The 12,951-nt window shown below is 38.7% G+C and overlaps 1 long non-coding RNA gene across 1 annotated transcript in view; it reads right to left on the reverse strand.

Annotated features, from left to right (window-relative positions):
- The window catches only part of LOC137621202 (uncharacterized), a 124,919-nt gene extending 112,311 nt beyond the window's left edge, over positions 1-12,608 (reverse strand). Inside the window, exons 1-2 of the long non-coding RNA XR_011040174.1 lie at positions 12,478-12,608; positions 865-1,025 (exon numbers count right to left, since the gene is read on the reverse strand). This is a non-coding gene — a long non-coding RNA (uncharacterized lncRNA). The remainder of the gene's footprint in view (positions 1-864; positions 1,026-12,477) is intronic.
- Between the last annotated feature and the right edge of the window lie 343 nt (positions 12,609-12,951).

Here is a 12,951-nt window from a genome sequence, read left to right on the forward strand (position 1 = left end):
AATGGCTAATTTAAGATTGGTTTAGGTGATTTATTCACAATTGTTATACAAAAGGCAAAAAACTTTCAAATGTTAGCTTATTTTATTCTTACTTGAAGGCGAAATAACTCTAGGCTCTGAAAACTAGACACTAATCTCTACATTAACCCATGATTCTTCCTTCATCTGAGCGGCATATTTTCACGATTGTAAAGATCTTATAATTTTCTTCACTTTCTAAGATGTAATATAATTCACAAAAGTGCATCATGTAATGTATGATATTTACGAAGTAACGCATTGTTTAGCGGAAGCTTTCCTAAACTTTCCGTTTCTATGCATTAAAATCCAAGGAAAATTACACAAAAAAACAAGGATTATTATCTAAAAAAAAGTTCACTGAATATCCAACTTGTTCGGTATTATGGGCTAAACAAACATGTACTAGTACTGTAATATTGAAAAACTAAAATGAAAAACTTCATGGGGATTAGGATAACATATCAATTATTAGTGACATTATATCAGGAATACAGTTTGTTAAGGGTTAAGAAATAACTTATATACATGTGCGTAAAGACACGAAACCTTTATTAATTAGATACACATGATGGTGCATACTTGGTTTCAGAAAAATATGTACCTACTCCATACTGAGAGAGAGAGAGAGAGAGAGAGAGAGAGAGAGAGAGAGAGAGAGAGAGAGAGAGAGAGAGAGAGAGAGAGAACTAACTTAAGCGAGTTACATTCCCGATTGATTCTTATCTATCTGCCAAGATCCCGAAATCATTCGAAATTTCCCAGTCACCCAATGGGCTTAACCTCCCGCTACCCTTTAACGCCACTTGGCTCTTGCCTTGAAAATTACCTCAACTACTGACCTACCTGGTGTTGCGGCAGATGTGGTAAATCCGCAGTAAGCTCTTTCCTGATGCCGAGATCAGGAGATTATTTCCACCTGTAGTTGGCTTATCCTGGTGTTGACATACAAGTAACCGAGGGGACAAGTTAAGAGGTATGCGCATAACTATTCACAATGGCGGACCCTGTGAAATAGACGTGCATGATTAATTCCAAATTGTCCTTATACATACGTACAGCAACATACAAAGCTGCACAAATACTTATATCTTATTTTTCTTTACAATACGTTCTAGTCTGAGAATGTTGCTTATAAAGGTGAAACTTCAGTAAAAAAAAAAAAAAAAAAAAAAAAAAAAAAAAAAAGTTACAGTAATAGATTCGTCAATTTCTGACATGCAAATAATACTTGGCTAAAAAAGATTTAATGAACGTAAGAAAATTCATCTCGTTCAAATGTAGAGAGTTAGATCCTAAATTGTAAATTCCTATGCCCTGAATAAGATGAAACCTGTTACTAATAACATACAACTGCACAGATAGTTCAGAGCGATTAGAAGTAAGATCTATATAAATCAATGAGCGTTATGGGTACCAAACAACCACAAACCGGGTTTATATTTTATTAAGATTTGCATAAATAAAGTATTTGAAGATCTTGACATTTGAGCTGACTGAAGCACAAGTCACCATTTGCGTTTTAAAAGCTTCTTGCAATTGGAATCTTGGCTTCTAAGAAACAGCTACGTTTAAGTGAAACAACCACGACTGTGGTCACTATCGGATACGTCTGTGCATGTCTCCCTAGTTCGTCTTCCAGAATACCATACATGGTGAGAAAACTTTTGCTCTGCAGCAAAAAAAAAAAAAAAGTTTTCTTAAAGTACTTTCAATGTTCTAAAAGATAAATACAAGGGAAAATATTATTCATGACTTCACCCTAACCAATAAGTCATTACGTGTTTTGTAAAACTAATATCCCCATCAGGCTCATCACTTCCTATGCTTATTCATAATCACTAGGCTTATCATCCGTAACCCCCAGGGATTTCCTATGAATTATGGAGGGTATGCGAGTGAAATACCAGTCCTTCATTTGTTTAAACTATCATTCTTTCACATTAGATTACAAATAGCATTCGCGACCCCCTGTGGCTTTGCCGATTGATTAAACAATCCCCTTTCTGTCGCTCTTTTTCAAAAACCTATTGTTATGTCACGCCCATCAAATCACTGTGGAAAAATAATTTATACATTATATTTTACAGTTAAGGACACAATTGCGTTTAAGAATTTATGAGAGAAGTTGAAAAAAAAGCTAGTGTAAGATTGAAAAATATTTGGAATAAAAGCCTGATTTATGAAGTCCTTAGTCATAAAACCAAACTATGGCATTTATATAAAGGACTAAAAATTAGATATTAAAATGGCAACAGAATAAGAAATACTAATAAATTGCCAGCCTATCATTTTCATGTATCATTTCCCTGTTTTCTTGTGAAGGATCATTTTCATATGTCGTTGCAATAATCTAACTGAGTTTCTCTTATTATTCCAGAATTCCACAGAAAGTGAGGGCTAAAACCCTAGTCCCCCCGAACCCCCAACCCCCTAAAAAAAATCGTATGTTCTGCAATGGACTACCATTATATACAAACAATTCAGACTATCTAATCACAGTCCTAAATGCTGGGGAATTATCTTTAAATATCAAAACTTGGGTATAGTAGAAAACGTACATTAAAAAACAGTGCCTAACTACATGCTAAAAGAACATACACTAAAAAATAATGTCAGCAACATAGAGCAAACGCCTAAATAAATACATAAATATGAATGATGAATACAGTGCAGCACTCTGAACCCCGCTATCAAATATATTTGCGACACATTGAGAAAACAAAATGTTAAAGGTTTAGACAAATGTAAAAGCCAAAGAAAATTGTATCATCGATGAAAAATATTTACTAAAAATGATTGCTTCCAAAAGTTTATTTTCTGAGACCAGCGCTAGAGAGGCTAAGTAACAGCAAATCAATTGGTCGGGTGGTTTGAAGCAGACTTAAAGGAAATGGCCACAGTTTGTTAAACTAGCAAGGTTGAGTCCAACACACAGTTCAGTCTTTAACATCTGCCGAATCTATTCACGGCAAAGATGGCAATCCTTTCTCAGTCGACTTGTTCACCACCACGAAAGGTTCGGTCCTTTTATTATGGTCGAACGGCAAACATTACTCAATGAAAAAGAAAAACGCCAAGATTTGCTGATGTAGATAATTTTACCCTTTCCCTCCGCTGCAAAATACATGCCATCGTCGAGGGGGACAGGGATGCGTAATGGGTTCTGTTCGGCCACTTCCATTATATCCAATGGATGAATGATCACCTGGCTGGTCACTGGATGTTAGCAATGAATATACTCAAATCCCCCATAACAGGAGTTATAGGAATCACCCAGGGCAAGAAAAACAGAGAGAGAGAGAGAGAGAGAGAGAGAGAGAGAGAGAGAGAGAGAGAGAGAGAGAGAGAGAGAGAGAGAGAGAGAATGTTCGTCTTAAATCATGTAATAATCACATTTTATATTATAAATAAACTCTAATTTACTCTCATATTTTAGTTGTTAGAGCGACACGAGATCTGGAATAATAGGCCTACATATTCTCAAGCCTAATCAAGACTTTATAAAAGATCACGTTTTGCACTCTTCAACATGGCAATAACACACAAATAAACGCATTGTCTTCGTAAAGATTAATGTAGTTTAACATTACTATAGCGAATAGTCATTTAAATTTTTCATTAGAACCTCTAAGCTTAATTATTTTGAGAGAGAGAGAGAGAGAGAGAGAGAGAGAGAGAGAGAGAGAGAGAGAGAGAGAGAGAGAGAGAGAGAGAGAGAGGGGGGGGGGGGGGGGGTTAACAAATCTTTACAGGCTAGACACAAGGCCTGGCAAGTTGCTAAAATCACAAAATGAATACTATTATTCATATCTTTACGACTGTCACAATAATACAGGATTCACGAACTCGGAGAAACAGGAAGACCTGCTATAGGGTAATGTACAACAGCTGAAACTTTCTCCTTCAAGCATGAACAAGCAAGAGAAAGATCCCTTTAAATAACGCAAGCAATGAAAACACATTCTCAGGTTACTGTCGAGGCTATACTAGGACCATCCTCTAAGCACAAATGTCAACATTGTTGCTTAAGCATCGTATCTAATAAACTCAGTCAAGGTTGATGTTTCTGATTACAGGGCAGTCACAATGATTCACCATCAATGAAGATCCGGGTAAGGCGAAAATTTTACTTTATAATCAACGTTATTATTACAAATAGATCTGAGTAAGGGGAAAATTTTACTTTATAATCAACGTTATTATTGCAAATAGAGATCCGGGTAAGGGGAAAATTTTACTTTATAACCAACGTTATTATTACAAAGATATATTTTGTATCAAGTTATTTACACGTACAAACAAAATAAAATACACTATAAATTTGACAAAAGAACGAAATAAACATTAATCTCTTGAATATAACACAATTACGAGACAAAAATCAGATTTTTTTAAAAAGTAATTTGCATTTCTATTTTTCCCAATTATACAATCTTGAGTCCTTCAATAGTTGGAAACAGCAGATCAATTTTTAACAAGGCAGTAATAGTTACTAGAGGGTGGAGGGCAAGCCCCGCCCACCAGACAGTCAACTTTCCGCTTACCTATGACCTTAGGTATGGGAATTTTAGGTGGTTGAGGGGGGAAAGTATACCTTACAGGACTAGTGTTTGTATAGTTTGGTTAAAAATAAACATGAAAATCTGTGATTTATTTCTATACAAATAAAAACCATCGACCTTTATTTAATAGGAGACTATCCTTAGATGGAAGGAAACAATCATGAGCCAAACTGGCAAGTTCAACTTTCCCGGGAAATGTCAGAGCACCTGGTCCTAAAAAGAAGTAGAGGTGACGACTTCTATCAACCTCCTAATAACCTGAGCACGAAGATATCGTTCTATTAACCTCCTAATAACCCGAACACGAAGATGTCGTAGGTGCTAGGGTAGGCCCTAACAGGTAACTGGTGAATATTCACATTAGAAGCTATATTCCTGTGTGAGGAATATGTTGACAATGTATGGGTGTCCTACCTCTCGTATGGGAGGATGGAGGGGAGATACCCCTAACAAACTTATTTTTGGAAAGAAAAACTGGGTAATTATGAGGCTTACCTGTCCCGACGTCCATCCCGGCACATAACGGAAGGGGTAGGCCAGTTACCTCATCTTTCAATTTAAGCTTATGTTGCAACCACTATCTTAGAAGAAAAGCTTGTTGTCTTGTGAGAGAGCTAGGTTTCAAACATAATCTGTTGAGGAGCTACCACCTGACCATGGTTAAGGGTGTCTAAGAAAATGAGGGTATTCTCCTGAAGTTAGTAGATGGTGAAGGTTGTCTGGCATTTCCAGACTTTTGCCTTCATGACTTTTACCACCGAGTGGATTTTTCTCAATGTTAGAGTGGTGCCAATACACATGCTTTCGTGAGCCATTGCCCCTAGCACATCTGAGGGTCTCACAAAGCCAGAACAAAGCAGTGATTTTGGGTATCTCCTCGATTCCAGTGCTGAAAAGTGTCTAGCGCTCTGGTCTGAAGCTTGGAATTCTCTCTTTTTATAGAGCCTTAGTCCCCTTACAGGGCGAGAAGTAAATCATACAGATACCTGCTACTCTCTTCCTGTAGAGAGGGGAGGGAGAAGAGCTAACTAGGGGTCATGGACAGCTGGGTGCTGGGTCTTGGCAATGAAGTCTGAAATGAAATTGAAGGAGAACTTCCATCCTTCAGGATGACTCTTTGCATATGAAAGGCCACAAAGTTTCCCTCCTCAGTTTGCCGAGGCTAAGGGTAGCATGAAGTCAGTCTTAGGAGTCAGATTTGTCTGAAGTCCAACTCAAATGCTCATATGAGGCATGCCTAAGACCCAAGTACTGTGACATTCCAATACGGGGTCCTGAGCTCCCCTTTGAGGGTAAGTCTGCACGAGGCAATCTATTGCAGAGAAGCTCTGACCTGAGAAATATCCCTTCCAATTACCAATCCAAGAAGATGGCCTATGTCCCCTAGAAGACAGCTGCAAAAGAACTTCACAGGTATCTAGACCTGTACTGTGCAGTGTTTTGCAAATAGCCTTCAAGTCACTGAGAAATGATGCTGGATTGCTCTAAACAGTGAAGTACAATGGATGCCGCTGGTTTGTGGTACTCTAAAGGTGGGGGCGAGAGGGAAGTTAGCCATTGAGGTAGTCCTCTAGGAACGTTGATACAGAGGCTTAACAGGGCTAAATATAATTTGGTGTGAAGAAAACTGAGTCACCAGGGTCATCCTGAGAACTGATGTCGTCAACACAGCCTGTTGACTAAACACTGAATTAGGAAGAAGGGAGGAAGGTGTATGTCCAAGTTGTCCCACGGGTGTTGGAAAGCATCTTTACAAGCCATCTGGGAGTCTGGAACTGGTTAGCCGAATTGGAGGATTTTCTTCTTCAACCTTGCAGCGAACATGCAGATTACTGGTGACCTTCAAAAAGCAAGGAGCCTTTCCTCCATGTACAAATGTGGGGACCATTCTTCTTACACGGAATGGATCTCGTTAACAACACTGTTCACTGCTGAGGTATGCAACTGCTCTGCCAAATCATAAAGGGTCTGTGAAACAGTGCTCACTTGCTTATTGATGTATGCCCCAACAGTAGTGTTGTTACTCAACACCGTTACTGAGCACCCAATCAAACTCTGTTGGAAGGATTGCAGTGTTGGGTATGCTGTTTGCATTTCCAGCTCATTGATATGTAGGTTCCTTTCTTCTGTAGACCCCACCCCTCCTTGGATGCATCTCTGAACAGTAGCATCTTTGAAGTTTAATAGTCCAGTGGAACCACCCTGGCAAGATTTTCGTTGTTCAACACGGCCAAGACCATCCCGTACTTCCTGATTCACTGGAATAATATGGTGAGAGAGGTCACTGACTGCTGATCAGTGACGCTTCAGAGCCTCCTAGTGGGATCGCTGGTGGAGGCACCCATGAGGAACAAGTATCTCCAATGAGGAAACATGTCCCAGACGACATTTAAGGAATGGGTGTGCTACCTCCTTGGGCCTGCTGATACAGTTGTCTGATGGAAAGACCCCTGCTGCTGCTGTACCCATCAACATACCCAGGTAATCCATCTTCTGCTTGGGAGTGAGACTATTTTTTTTTTTATCCCAGTCAACATATCAGTTCAAATGGAAAGAAGTCTATTTTGATCCTGGAGCAACTGCCTTCTGGGGGAGTGCAGGATCAGCTAATAACAAGATACCACGAGGCGAATCCCTTTTGAATGGGCCAAAGTAGAGACAAGTGTGATCACTCCTGTAAACACCTGGGGAGTGGTAGACAGGCTGAAGCACAGGGCTTTGAACTGGTACATTACTCCCGAGGACAAAACGGAGCTACTTTCTGTAGGGTCAATGGATGGGTAACTGGAAGTACTTATACTTTAAGTCCCCTGTAAATCAAGATTTCTTTCCTGATGGCAGACCACATGGCGCTTGCCATTTCAATCTTGAAGGTTCTTTGGAGAACAATATTTTCCAAAGGAGAGAGATCAATGTCTATTCTCCAACCCCAGTTGACTACAGAACCATCGCACACTATTTCGATCGAGTTCTTCTCCTCCATCACTTTCATCACTAGTGTCGGAGCTTTCTGCAGTTTTTGAGGGTTGGTCTGGAACACTAACGGTTTGTAAGCGAGGAGAGGATAAGAGTTGGTGAAATGTAAGAGGTATCCATCCTCAAGGACTTCCACCACCTCTTATGCTGCTCCGAGTTAATGCTACATTACCCAATGGCTTGACAGGCCTCCTTCCATTCACAACAGCTGGAGGAGGGGAGACTGTCAACTTTAGCATTCTCTTCCTATTTCTACCATCTCTCCTAGACTGGCAAGGCTGAGGGTGAAATGGTGGAGCGTTGTCCAAGCCTTTCTTTGAGGAGGAGGAGGCTGGAGATGCAAACCAGGCTCTGGAAGTTGCAAAAGTTTTCTTCAGTGCTGAACTCAAAAACATGGTGGTGTTCGAAGTTCTCGCCACCATTGCCTTTGAAGGCAAACACCATACAGGTAATAGCAGGATGGATAAAACATTATGGCTCACCTTCCTCCATTTCTACAATATCACCTCAACGTCCTCCTGCCTAAGAATAGCAGCTGTCTCCAGCACTGGGGCATCTGAAGGTACAACACCACCTCTTGCCCAACTTGCCTGTCGCACAAAGGTCAAATCTAACAGACTATTTGTGTTTCTTACGAAACTTTACATACAATGTGTGGAACATCAAATACAAGAGATGGCATAATATATACATAGACTGAAAGGCAGGAAAATCTACATACATTGATACAGTATATACAAATTGGCCGTAACAAGTATGGTTGAGACTTAAGTATAAACTTGTATTTTGACGAACTGTAATCCGACAGAAGAATGTCTTTACAGGGTTACGGACATAATTGCCGATGAACATTGTTCCTTATTGTTATTCGAAGGATGTGTTTACACTTCCATGTTAGTTTTTCTCCTGAGGTTATTTTTTTTTTTTTTTTTTTAGTGCATTGTGGGTTAACTGCCTGACCATCCTTTGTTTTAGGTTATGAATTATGGGTACAGTAAAAATTCTGAAACATGATTGGTTGCTTTGTTCCAAGATAACCAATTAACTGTGATTTTGGAATTTATCTTTCAAAATACTGTAAGTGGATTCTGTTGTCCAAACATGCAGTAGTTGTTGCTTCTCAATATAGACGATTCAGAAGAGACTTATCTCCAACCTTCGACGTCTGCATCTTCTGATTCTATCCAACGTAAAGGAAGTGTTAACCAGAACATTTATTTTGCTTTGTAGAGTAGTTTATCCCCCCCTAAGTGAGGTAATAGGTTAAGAAGCTAAGTAAGTAGGCCCAACCCTTGATTAGGTTAGGTGGGTGTGTTAAGGTTAGACAGCTTCCCTTATTCTATATATTTTCTCCTAGGTTAGGTTAGGTATGTTCGTTTAGATCTCTTATTTTACATGTTTTCTCCAAGGTTAGGTTAGGTGGGTGTGTTAAGGTTTGACAGCTAATCTTAAAATATGTTTTCTCCTAGGTTAAGCTAGGTGGGAGTGTTTGGGTTACACAGGTTCTCTTATTTTAAACATTTTCTCCTACGTTGGGTTATTGTTATTGTTGAAGATTGCTTGGCCCTTTCGGCCAGACACGGGCTCTTGCACTCTTGCAGTCCGCAGGTGTTTTGGTAGGACTTTTGGGATTGGTAGTTGGGATGGGGGGTATTTCTGCAACTTTTATTTTAGGATTTTGAGTTAGGTTTTGGGTTTTGGATGGAAACAGGCGATGGTTTCATGCCTGTTTAGAGAAGGAAGAAGGTGACACCGGGAAGGGGATGTCCTTCCCAAGAGCCCACTGGCTCCAGTCTTCAGTTAGAGAAAAAGAGTTATAGTAGTAAGTCCCAATAAATAGGAGTGCTCGGGAAGGAGTTGAAAAGTTTTAGTTGGAGATATTGGTATAGGTGAAGTGAAAAACTTCGTAGTGGTTTAAGCTTAAGTTATTAAGTAGAGGATAGTGTGACATTTCAGCTGAGTGAGAGAGAGCTGAAAGGAGGGAGTTGTTAGCTGCTTGAGTAATAGGGAAGGGATAGAATAAACATTCCTGTACGGTACCTGTATATCTAGAACAAAAATAAAGAGTTACTTGTAATTGTAATTATTGAGACATCTATAGATTAATGGTTGGGAAGGATACCTGAACTGAAAAGAGAGAGATTGCAAGTAGAAGAGATGCTGGAAACCAAAAACACTGTCAACAGCTCCGCCCTTATTTTCAACGTTGGAAAAAAAAAAAAGACGGGAGAACAAAACTGTTTCCTTATAAGGAATAGAAGTTATTGCCTCGGCTGCCGAACAATCGTTTCGATTCCAACAGAGAAGCTGAAGAGGGGGTGAAAGGGTTGCTTAGGTTGCAAACTGGTGCTGTTACTACGTTATCTCGGTGGATGGTAGCTGCGGAGAAAGGTTGAGAAGGCATCAACATTGTCAATTAGGTCTGACAATTGTGTTATGTTAGGTTAAGTAGGTTTGTTTAGGTCAGACAGCTTCTTTTATTTTACACATTTTCTCCTAGGTCAGGTTAGGTTAGGCTGTGTGTGTTTAGGTTACGCAGCTAATCTTAAAATATGTATTTTACTAGATTAGGTTAGGTGGGTGAGGTTAGGATAAACAGCTTTGCTTATCTTCTGCAGTTTTTCCTAGGTTAGGGTAGGTGGATGTGTTTATGTCAGATAGGCTACTCTTATTTTACCTCTTTTCTGTATTCTCCAAACAAAATCTAATATCTACTGTGGAACCCCATTATTGTTGTTAATGGTGGCCCTGCATCTCTAAATCTGATTATTTGCACCAGAAATAAAGGTCAAATTGGCATTATTCTAAAACATGGGAAAACTTTACTAATAAAAAAAATGAGGTTATATGTTAGAAAACTCACATTTTCTTCGAAAATTACCTCTGTTTCCGTTGCAATTGAATAGTTAATACAATATACCCTAATATATCTTACAGTAATGGGAGCAAACCACTGGGAACTGAGGGGGTGGTTTTGGGTGGGGAATATTTACTGGTGAATCGATAAATAATGCTAAATGCATAATAAATCCATGAAAATTGCAAAAAATATGGGGATCCTCTTCCCCTGAAATATTTATTTCACTCCTCTGTTTACATTTTACAAGTAGGACGTATCTGTTCCCATCAGTGCATAGCTTGCTGCGCAATAACGACTTTATACTTTCTGTGCACAAGCCATTCTTCCCCTTTCTTTCATACTCGTGTTTGTTCATTTGCAAGGAGCTCCTCCTCATTCCTTCCCCTATCATATGATGAAGTTTACCATATTTGTGCATGTATGTAGGCAGTTTTGAGACTTACCCCATTGTCTTAGGAGAAATCCAGTTTCTTTGTAGCTGTGTTATGTGCTGAGTGTGCGTTATGGAACCGAACGTAACCAAGTGTAATGGCTGCCATTATGGCTATTTCGATGCTATAACCAATTTTCAAGGCAATTATCACAGTACTCCTAATTTAGTGAATAATTTTTAAAAGCTCATTGTGTTATCCTTCAAAAGTTAAAGTGCCCCAAGTGCAATTCTGGTAAGGATTTATTTGTGATTTACTTTTAGTTTGTGAATTGCTCCTTGGCTGGGTCTGTGACCTGGAAACTACTAGGTTAGGTTAGGTGGGTTTTTTCGGTTTTGTGGATCGTGGCCTGCACCTTCAGTGCAGGTAGTTCTATTGCCTGTTCTGTGGCCTTTTACAAATCTCAGTCTTAAATAATCACATTTTGTCCGTTTTTGCAAACTTAAAGTCCCAGGTTCCCACCTGTGTCCGTCAGAAAGGTGGCGGGGGGTACATAACGGTATACTGTTTATTTGGAGTGAAAATAAAGGTGAAATTCGTTGAAAACACACCATCTATTGAAGGATAAGCTGTTTTTCCTATTAGAAACATCCCGAGTTGTTCTATACTTTTACCATCAAATTTGTTGAAAACACACTCAGAAAAATACATTTTGTATCGGATATCCAAGTTTGGCTGAAACTTTAATTTTACAATTTACTCGTTTTTAATATTCCCATATCAGAAACTTGTGCTCTCATTAGTGCCGAGCTTCAAGAAGCAGGAACGGTAAATAACTACTGTATTACCACAATTCCTGTTTTGATGTATTAAGAGCTGTAAGGACAGCCCTCTGATGAGACCTAAACTGCCATGCCCTTGTTTACTTGAATGGGAAAGTGAGACTTGGCCCCTTCCCTTAGGTTTCCACACTGACTTTGGGATTTATGACTATATAAAGGAAGATTAAACGGGTATATTACTTTATTTACACATCAGAGCATTCTGGGAAAAACTGTTTGAAAAAAAATTTATTGGAGAAAACAAGTGTAAATAAAGATACCTAAGCAGTTGTATCTACATATGGTGATACACTATATACACATATATACAGTGCATGTACATAATATATATATATATATATATATATATATATATATATATATATATATATATATATATATATATATATATATATATATATATTTATAAGTAAGCCTAATTAGTATTTTTCCTACCTATGTAATCACGAGTCCTTTAAAATTGGGACTCAGGTTTGTATATGTGCAGGAACACATCTTATACACATACAGTACATAGTACATACATACCACAGAAACATGGATCGACGGTATCAAATCAATCACATAGCTCTCCCCACCTCGGAAAAAAAATCGCTAAGGTCCGCCATAATTTTATAGATAAAATGGCTAGTAATACACAATGACGAAGAGTTGATTGAGCCAACATTGGTGATCAGAAATGCATAAAAAAAAACAATTAAATAGAAGAATGCAATGTTCGTGTACCTGGCGAGAAATTATGAATCCTTTATCTACCCTTACTGTTTCAACTCGGTAAACATCCCAATCATGAATAGCCTACTGAGAGACAACTGATGGATAAAAACAATGAGTAAAGTTATTACCTATAACACTATCCATTATCAATTTAGTAGACATAGTCGTTCAACGTGGATAATATACGTAACTAACACTTATAGTAACAAAACCTTAAGCACTTAGTCTCCGTGTGACAGACGACCATCTAATAGTCACTGGCGGCAGTGTCTGAGTGTTGCCAGATGGATTAGTCTAAAAATCCCCCAAAACTTATGATAAAAAAATCTCCAAAACAATCCAAAAACCCCCATTTCCACAAATATATTTTCTTCTGATCATATAGGCATTAATAATAAAGAAATTACCCACTATACTTTAAATGAGTGCTCATAAACGTTTTTGCAACAATATAAAGGTTTACTCATCTTTGTTTCTTCATAGAAATTTGTACTGAATATCCCCACCAGACACCTAAAATCCCCAACTCTATGAATAAATCCCCATATCTGACAACACTGGTGACTCACTGGCAAGGCCAAATACAATCAGCGCCCCCTGCC

The sequence above is a fragment of the Palaemon carinicauda genome, chromosome 27 (genome assembly GCF_036898095.1).
Source record: "Palaemon carinicauda isolate YSFRI2023 chromosome 27, ASM3689809v2, whole genome shotgun sequence".
Taxonomy (NCBI): Eukaryota; Metazoa; Arthropoda; class Malacostraca; order Decapoda; family Palaemonidae; genus Palaemon; species Palaemon carinicauda.